The sequence below is a fragment of the Colossoma macropomum genome, unplaced genomic scaffold (assembly GCF_904425465.1).
Source record: "Colossoma macropomum unplaced genomic scaffold, Colossoma_macropomum, whole genome shotgun sequence".
In the NCBI taxonomy this organism is placed as follows: Eukaryota; Metazoa; Chordata; class Actinopteri; order Characiformes; family Serrasalmidae; genus Colossoma; species Colossoma macropomum.
The window spans coordinates 31,991,652-32,000,822 of record NW_023494786.1 but is presented as its reverse complement, the minus strand read 5'-3'; positions in this window follow the sequence as shown (position 1 = coordinate 32,000,822).

The following is a 9,171-nucleotide window of genomic DNA, read 5'->3' as shown; positions in this document are numbered from 1 at the left end:
GGTCAACATCGCTGCTGGACTGCATTCAGTACCATTACAGAGCGGCAGTTTAAGAAAGATACTGTCCAGAATTACACTGTTTCAAGAATATTACTCTCAGAAAGAGGGATAGGATTATATAACGCTTCTTATTTGCCAGTTTCTTGTTCAAATTTTCCCATTCCACCTTAAATGGTGCAGCTTCAGGCACCAGAAAGTTACTGCACCAACTTCAGCTTCGTCCTTCTTACTGTGTTTTTATTTTTATGTGTATTAAGATTAGAAGTGATTCACTCATTGATGGATCTGCTGATGTGTCTGATTGTGTTTCTACCAAAACGCTAAACTCTGTTTTTAAGGTCAGGTGCAGACTGAATATTCTCTGCTGGTCTGGACGGCTAATTATCACGATCAGTTATTAAAGAAATAAAAGCTACCGAGAGCAGATCCGTGCAGCCCGGATTAATCTGTGTCTGAGGATTATAACTAAACAAATCTGGTGAAAATCGGTTGAGTAATAAGGAAGTTGTGGCGATTTAATCCTGAGACTCTTCGTCTCTCAATACAAGTGAATGTGTTCACAAGCGGATCTTGACCTCTCCAACATGGCGGACACGCAGACGCATCGCCTCAGATAGAGAACAGCAGTTAACACGGCATCTCGGTATGTATATCTATGGTAGCACCAAGAGTACCACACAGGTTTTTACCAGCAGTTAAGGAGAAACGCAATGGAAACTTTGTTGTTTGCTCAAACTGTGGAATAAACCTTGTAAATGACAATAAACCTCTGGACATTTTTTCAGTTGCTGCGTAAGCCTATGGTCTACGGTGCTCCAAGTGGTTTTGGTATGTAAGTTTGCCACTACAACTGTTATTCTCAAAAGAGCTAACTGTCCACTGAAGAGGACAGAAAAAACATTTGAATGACCAATAGAAATGGTCTACAATGACTTATAAAATAATAAAAATCTCAATACATTAATTACATTAAAGATGCGATGTGCAAGATTCAGAGGGATGTATTATCAGAAATGGAATATAGTTTACAAAACCATGTTTTCATCAGTGTATAATCACCTGTAACTAAGAATCACTGTGTTTTCATTATCTTAGAATGAGCCCTTCATATCTACATAGGGAATGGCTTCTCTTCAACAGAGGCCGCCATCTACAGCAGCCCAGAATGGTCAAACCAAACGCTGGCTCTAGAGGGCGCCTTTCATGTTTTTACGTTGAATTTACTGCTTGAATTTGTTGGAGCTGTAGCTCCGGCTGGGAGACGCAGAAAGAAAATGACTCAGTGGTTGCTGCCAGTGCTGGCTGACCGTTTTGTGTTGTGAGAAGTTTGAGAACCAAAATTTGGACAAATGGAGGATCAAACTTATTATTGAGCACAAGAAAAAGCAGGAGAGGGTGAATCATCACCACCAAAGAAGAGAAAACATGAAGAAGCTAAATGAAATCTGGATAGACGATAACAGAAAACCTGATGGCCACCATAGGTTGTACTACACGCTTGGAAAGGGAGGGGTGAGGGAGGGGGATTCAGCTGGTTGCGATCTACAAACTCACCACTAGATGCCACTAAATCTTACACACTGCACCTTTAAGGTTTAGAATGTTTTTCTTTCTGCTGAAAAGTTACCCGTTTGGAGGTGGAAGGTTTATTCTGACCAAACCATACACATATTCTAACCCTCTGAGGTCTGAGGTCATTCACCCGAATTTTTAAATCTTCTTAAATATTAAAATGTCAAAAATCTTCATCACTACTTTCCAAAACTGCTGCAGCAACTTCAGCAGCTGTAAACTCTCTGCACGCCGTTTCACATGTGTCTCCGATGTGGGCTGAATGAAGGGTTTCTGGCGTGATGGTCAGTCCTTAGTGATTTCCTTAGTGTCCATTGGTCAGTTTTACACAAACTGTAAACTACTTTTTAAAATTTTTAAGAGTCTTCAGAAAAAGAGACTTTCAGTAGAGACCAAATCACTGATACAGTTGTAAATTCAGGCTATTTCAAATTAGATTTTTTGATACTGCACTGCAAAAATAATATCTTAACAAGTGAAAACGTCTTAAATGTAGTCAATAAATCTAATATCTCTCATTATGAGGCTGTTGTAAGAATATTATAAGATTATTCCACCTGTTTCTGTACATTTTTCCTTGTTTTAAGTGATTTTATCTGGTGAAAGTGTCTTATTCCATTGGCAGATTAGTTTACTTGTTTAGAGAAATAATGAAGATAATTTTGCTCATTTCAAGAAATAATGATTAGAACAAGTAACATGATCTGACAATGAAATAAGACACTTTTATAAGATAAAACTGCTTAAAAACAAGTAAAAATGTCTAGAAATAAATTAAATAATTTTATAATATTCTTACAACAGTCTCATAATGACAAACAGTAGATATACTGACTACATTTAAGATGTTTACACTTGTTAAGATTTTTCATGTTTTTGCAGTGTGTATTGAATTCTTTAAACTCCTATCGTGTTTTGTTAGTGAAGAAGAGTTGATGTGGGTTGATCTAGTTTCGAAAAATGCCTGAAAATTAAGTTTTGTAGTAATAAGTTTTTTTTTGTTAAAAGCTATGATGAGAGTCCACTTTAGATGCTGTATAGATACTTAATTTACTTTCAAAGTTACATTCAACTAAATATCTAAACTTACCTTAATTGTCTTTAACTCTAAACCTGCTCTAATCCTAATCCTAACCTTAACCTCAACCCAAAACCTAAAGATAAACCCTCACCCTGGCCCTAATCCTAACCTTAACCTCAACCCAAAACCTAAACCCAACCCTCACTCTGCTCCTAGCCCTAACCCTGGTCCAAATCCTAACCCCAACAGATAGTTTGTTAACATCTTGAACATCTGTAGAAGATCTATATGGGACAATAGTGGATTATCCAAACTGGGAAACCGGAAATCTTTTATATTATTTGTTTGCAAATCCTAATAATGCCTAATTGTCCCTTTTTTGACAGGCCGTATCTTTTGCTGTAACTCTTACAGTCCTCACATGCACCCTGAGTGCCTCTGGTATTTCTGGCGCATCACCTTTTCAGCAGTTTGGACAGAAAGAAAACACATGTGCAGCTTGTCAGGGATTACTGAGCTCTCAGGACCTTTGGCACTGAGGGTAAGAGCCCTACAGTCAAACACATCACTCTTCCGTTACATAACCAGAGGCGCTTGAGGGTTTCCAAAGCCACATGTCTGCAGAACACGGCATCAACATTTCCTTCTCACATTCTGGACTCTGGCCTAACATAATACAACACGCTATAACACACTGGCAGAGCACAACCACAAAGCGCAGAGGGAATACGACCCCTCTAATGCAGAAAGCCACGAGTACAACAGGCCTTCCTTTGTGAACAGGCTGTAGAGCTACGGTCTGAGACGTCACCTGGAGTTAATGTGGACAGATGACTTCACGGCATCAGGAATGTGTTGCCAAAAATAAAGCAGCTATGCAGGTTAAAGTGATTGTTTGGCTAACTTAAAATTTCCACTCAGCCCATATATTGTCAATCTGCTACAGCATGTTTGGTGTCCAGTGGTGGACGAAGTACACAAACCATGTACCTGAGTTAAAGTAGAGACACCCAAGGTAAAATATTACTCCAGTAAAAGTAGAAGTTCCTCCCTTTAGACCTCCACTTGAGTAAAAGTACTAAAGTATTTGCCTTCAAATGTACTTAAGTATCAGAAGTAAAAGTACTAAAAGATTAATTATGACTCTGATGTCCTATTATCATTTCTGTAACAAGACTCGCTTCATTAACTCAATTTAGGTGAAAATACTCCAGTGTCTCTCTTGGTAAACCAGTCTTTTAATAGAGTCATTAATTAGTGACGCTGATGTCTATTAAAATCATCATAAGCACAAAACACTGAAGGCAAACAGTTTCCATCAGGTAGAACTGAGTGGCTCTGAAATCACTTTTTACAAACAAGCAAAGTTTCAGTTTAAGATTTATTTGAACTTAGTTTCAAGTTTAAGTTTAATAAAAACTTTAAACTCAGATTCACAAATGAGTTTCCTTTACTAAACTGCATCTGTAGGTCTCTGTTCATAAACATAAACTAGCCTAAACTAATTCACTATAAAATGAAATCGTGTTTGTATAAATTCAGAAAAAAGACACGTCAGTCACAACTGCATATGAGTACATATTTCTATATTGTGGTCTGTTTACACAAAGTTAGGTTAGTTCCATCATTGAACCGTGTGCTGCACTGGGTCGGTATGACCAACAGGTCAAAACAAGCTCAAAACAAAGTGACCGCTGTGCCCTGATTGGTGTTCTTGCTTTGCGCTGCTTTCGTTTTGACATGTTACGTTTTTATAGACACATAAACCAAAAGGAACGACAGATTTCTCATAATGTAGTGGAGTAAAAAGTGAGATATCTGACTTTGAGTGAAAGTAAAAAGTCGCCCAAAATGGAAAAACTTCAGTAAAGTACAGATACATGAAAAAAAAAATACTTAAGTCCACAACTGTTGGTGTCTTAAGTTGGCACTAGAGCAGGGGTGTCAAACCCAGTGAGTAAAAGGGCCACATTAGAAAATCTCAACAAATCCATTAACCAGAGAAAACTGAAACTGGCCATTGTTTATTCAAAATAACTTCAGCAGTAAAATACAGACACTTGTAGTAGAGCTTGAAATATTACATGAATACTTGAAATATTCAAAATGTAAACGTCCCCAGGAGCTCAGTCTTTTAAACCTGCCTATCTGCTTGAACTGGACCCCGGCATCCTTTCTTTACTGCAAGTTCATTGAGACTTGGGCTCTGAGCTGCTGAGCTGACATTGAGTGTTTATACTGGTTGAACAGCAGCTGAACTGCGGTTAGTGTGTTTGGTGATATGACTGGTGTGGAATTGGGTAGAACTGTGTAGAACTGAGTTGTCCCATAGACTGTTGTTGGGGTAGGAGAGTCAGAGCGCACATTATGTTGCAGTGCATGCTGGGAACTGTAGTTCAGCGCAGTGTGAAATGGGCTAATATTAATAGAAAATTAAAATACTTTTCCGGGCCGGACTGGGCTTTGTGTTTGACACGTGGCACCAGAGCTATGAAGCTAACGTCGCTAACAGTAATGAATTGTGCAAACTGCATTTTTATGTGGTTTCTGGCACTGAAATACTGTTATCTGTGAGCATAAACAAAAGGACAGACATAATTAAGCTATCAGAAAGGCTTGTGCTGTCTTTAGCTATGAAACATACTTTAGTCCAGGCGTGTCAAACTGGGGACTTTCCAGGCCAAAGTGCTGTGGAGATCAGCGTTTACCCCCATCTAACGCTCTGAATTCAGTTCATGAAGGCTTTGCTGATTAGCTGATGATCTGAATCAGGTGTGTTTAATGAGGCAGTGAGCTGAAGTCTGCAGAGTTTTGGCCTGTGAGGACTGGAGCCTGACCTGTGTTTGAGTCCATGTTTATAGATAAGAGTGTCTCATATACTGCAAAAAATGATATCTTAGCGAGTGAAAACGTCCTAAATATGGTCAATATATCTAATATTTCTCATTATCAGACTGTTGTAAGAATATTGTGAGATAATTCAACTTATTTCTAGACATTTTTACTTGTTTTTAAGCAGTTTTATCTTATAAAAGTGTCTTATTTCATTGTCAGATCATGTTACTTGTTTTAATCATTATTTCTTGAAATGAGCAAAATTATCTTCATTGTTTCTCAAAACAAGTAAACTAATCTGCCAATGGAATAAGACACTTTCACCAGATAAAATCACTTAAAACAAGTAAAAATGTACAGAAACAGGTGGAATAATCTTATAATATTCTTACAACAGTCTCATAATGAGAGATATTAGATTTATTGACTACATTTAAGACGTTTTCACTTGTTAATCTATTATTTTTGCAGTGTCAGTGTTTGGGTGAAGTGTGTGATGATTTAGGTATGCAGTTAGCACCGTGCTAATTGGTGGCGTATAAGCTTGCATTACTTATCAGCTGCATTTGCCCCGTAGCTCCACACTTCCAGGGTGATCAACTACATTCGGGCTAAAATCGGAAAAACTGGGTATGTGTGATTTTTCACCGAAGTACCACTTTAAGGTTGAAGAAATGGAAAAATGTGATGTTTCAGAGACCCCAAACATCACATACCCCCCCAAACACAGCTTCCCTCTTTTCCTGAAAGCTCTTGTCTCATTAACACATCAACATTCAAGCATAATGGAGGCCTGCTGTAGCCACAGCGCTGCTGTTTAGTATGCGGCAGAGCATTCACCAAGGCCAAGAATAAGAATCAGCTGCAGGGACTGCAGGGGAATGTTTGTTGGATTTTCCACACTGGAGCACAAGGCTTCCTTTCAGCTCCGCTCCGAGCTCAGCAGTGCTGTTAAAAGCAGCTGAGAGCTGTCAGAGACCTGCTGAGGGAGTTTCCACCTCCGTAGGAGGCAGGACTGCCAGACCCTTCGAGTGGGCTTGTAATTACTGAGCAGGGGGGCAATCATTTACACAGTTTTCCTATCAGATAATACACTGTCTGCACTGGAGCTACGAGGCTCATGTAGCTTACAGGTAAAGGAAGCTTATAACCAGACTAACATGCCTAAATCACCACACTGGCCTCAGACTGCGTGGAGGCGCTCAGTGTCTCTAATAGACCTGATTATATGGTGTCTCAGTCTGTATGACTCACTGTTATCTATAAAAGTGCATTACCATAGCTAAGCTTCCATTACTTGTTGGCTACACTCTTAAAAAAGTTCTTCAAAGGTTCTTTAGAACAGGCAGTGGCTCTATTTAGAACCATGAGTTCTATATAGAACCATGTCATGCTTAAATGGTTCTTTGCATGGCAAAATGGCTCTTCAGATTGATGGAGAATGTGTTGTTTATAGCACCAAAAAGGGTTCTGCTATTGTGACAGTGTGAAGCTTCACACTTAAAAAGACGGTTCTTCAAGGGTTCTTTAGCAAAGAAAATGGTTCTACATAAAAGCATGAACACTCAAAGAACCTTTTGCATGATTAAATGGTTCTTCTTCTTGTGTTGTGTATGGCTCTATATAGCACCAAGCAAGGCTCTGCTATTGTGATGGTGCCAAGTTTCACACTTAAAAAAGATGGTTCTTCAAGGGTTCTTTAGCAAAGAAAATGATTCTATATAGAACAATGAACACTCGAAGAACCTTTTGCATGCTTAAATGGTTCCTTGCATGGGAAATGGTTCTTTAGATTGATGGAGAATGTGTTGTATATAGCACCAAAAAAGGGTTCTGCTATTGTGACAGTGTGAAGTTTCACACTTAAAAAGATGGTTCTTCAAGGGTTCTTTAGCAAAGAATATGGTTCTATGTAGACCCATGAACACTCAAAGAACCTTTTGCATTATTAAATGGTTCTTCAGATTGATGGAGAATGTGCTGTATATGGTTCTATGTAGCACCAAAACATGTTCTGCTATTGTGATGATGTCAAGCTTCATGCTTAAATAAAATGGTTCTTCAAGGGTTACTTAGCAAAGAAAATGGTTCTATATGGAACTATGAACACTCAAAGGAGCCTTTTCATGCTTAAATGGTTCATTGCATTGTGAAATGGTTTTTCAGATTGATGGAGAATGTGTTGGTTCTATATAGCACCAAAAAAGGTTCTGCTGTTATTACAAGCTCAACATCATGACAACAGAAGAACCATTTTGGTGCTATATAGAACGCTTTTCAAAAAGTTTCCCAACGCAAAGAACCCTTTAATCATGCAGAGTTCTTTGAGTGTTCATGGTTGTACATAGAACCATTTTCTTTACTGAGGAACCCTTGAAAAGCCATCATTTAAAGAGTGTTGTAACAAAAGAAGAACCCTTTTTGTACCACATAGAAACTTTTTTCTCAACGTTCTACATAGCCAATGGTTGTAAATAGAACCATTCCCTTTACTAAAGAACCCTTGAAGAACCATCTAGTAAACAAAATGGTTCTATAAAGAACCATGACCACTCAAAGAACCCTTTGCATGATTAAAGTGTTCTTCGCATCATGAAATGGTTTTTCAGAGTGACAGAGAATGTGCTGTAGAGGGTTCTAAATAGAACCTTTCAAAAAGTGGTTCTATATAGCACCAAAAAATGTTATTGTTTTGTTCCACGTTTGATATCACAACAACAGCAGAACCTTTTTGGTGCTATACAGAAACTTTTCAAAAAGGTTCTATATAGAACCATCTACAGAACATTCTCCATCAATCTGAAGAACCATTTCACCATGCAACCTTTAATCTTGCAGAAGTTTTTTTTTGAGTGTTTATGGTCCTAAAAAGAACCATTCCCTTTACTAAAGAACCCTTAAAGAACTATCTAGTAAAGAAAACGGTTCTATATAGAACCATGAACAAAGAACCCTTTGCAGGATTAAAGCGTTCTTTGCATGATGAAATGGTTCTTCAGATTGATGGAGAATGTGCTGTAGAGGGTTCTGTACAGAACCTTTTTACAAAATGGTTCTACATAGCACCAAAAAGTGTTATTCTTTTGTTCCAAGCTTGATATCACAACAACAGCAGAACCTTTTTGGTGCTATACAGAACCTTTATAAAAACAACTACAGCACATTCTTCAACAATCTGAAGAATCATTTCACCACGGCAAGAACCTTTAATAACGCAAAAGGTTTTTTTGAGTGTTCATGGTTCTAAAAAGAAGAACCATCTTTTTAGGCCTAGTAGCTCCAAGGTTACCTAGAACTGAAGAAACAAAGTTCAGACACTTCTTAGCTGATCAGGTTTTTATTTACTGTAAGGAGAAAAGTGTAAACAAACGTTTTGGTAAATAAACGCATGCAGAGCTTCCTGAGATCAGAACCTGATGCTGAAAAGAGAAAACGAACATCAGAAGAAATACAGACAGACGATGTTTACAGTCAAAGAGTCACAGGAGTAAATAAACCGTCAATCAAAACTCACTTAGAACCACTTCAACTTTAAAGTTCTCCTATCTGGGCCCAAACGTCAGTTCCTCACTCGCAAAGCAACGTTATTCCAATATCAGTTTCACGGTGGTCTGCGAACAGCGTTTTAGTACGCTCTTTAAAAAGAGGGTTCTTTAGTAAGAAAATGGTTCTAAACAGAACCATAAACAATGAAAGAACCCTTTGTATGATTAAATGGTTGTTCGCATCATGACATGGTTCTT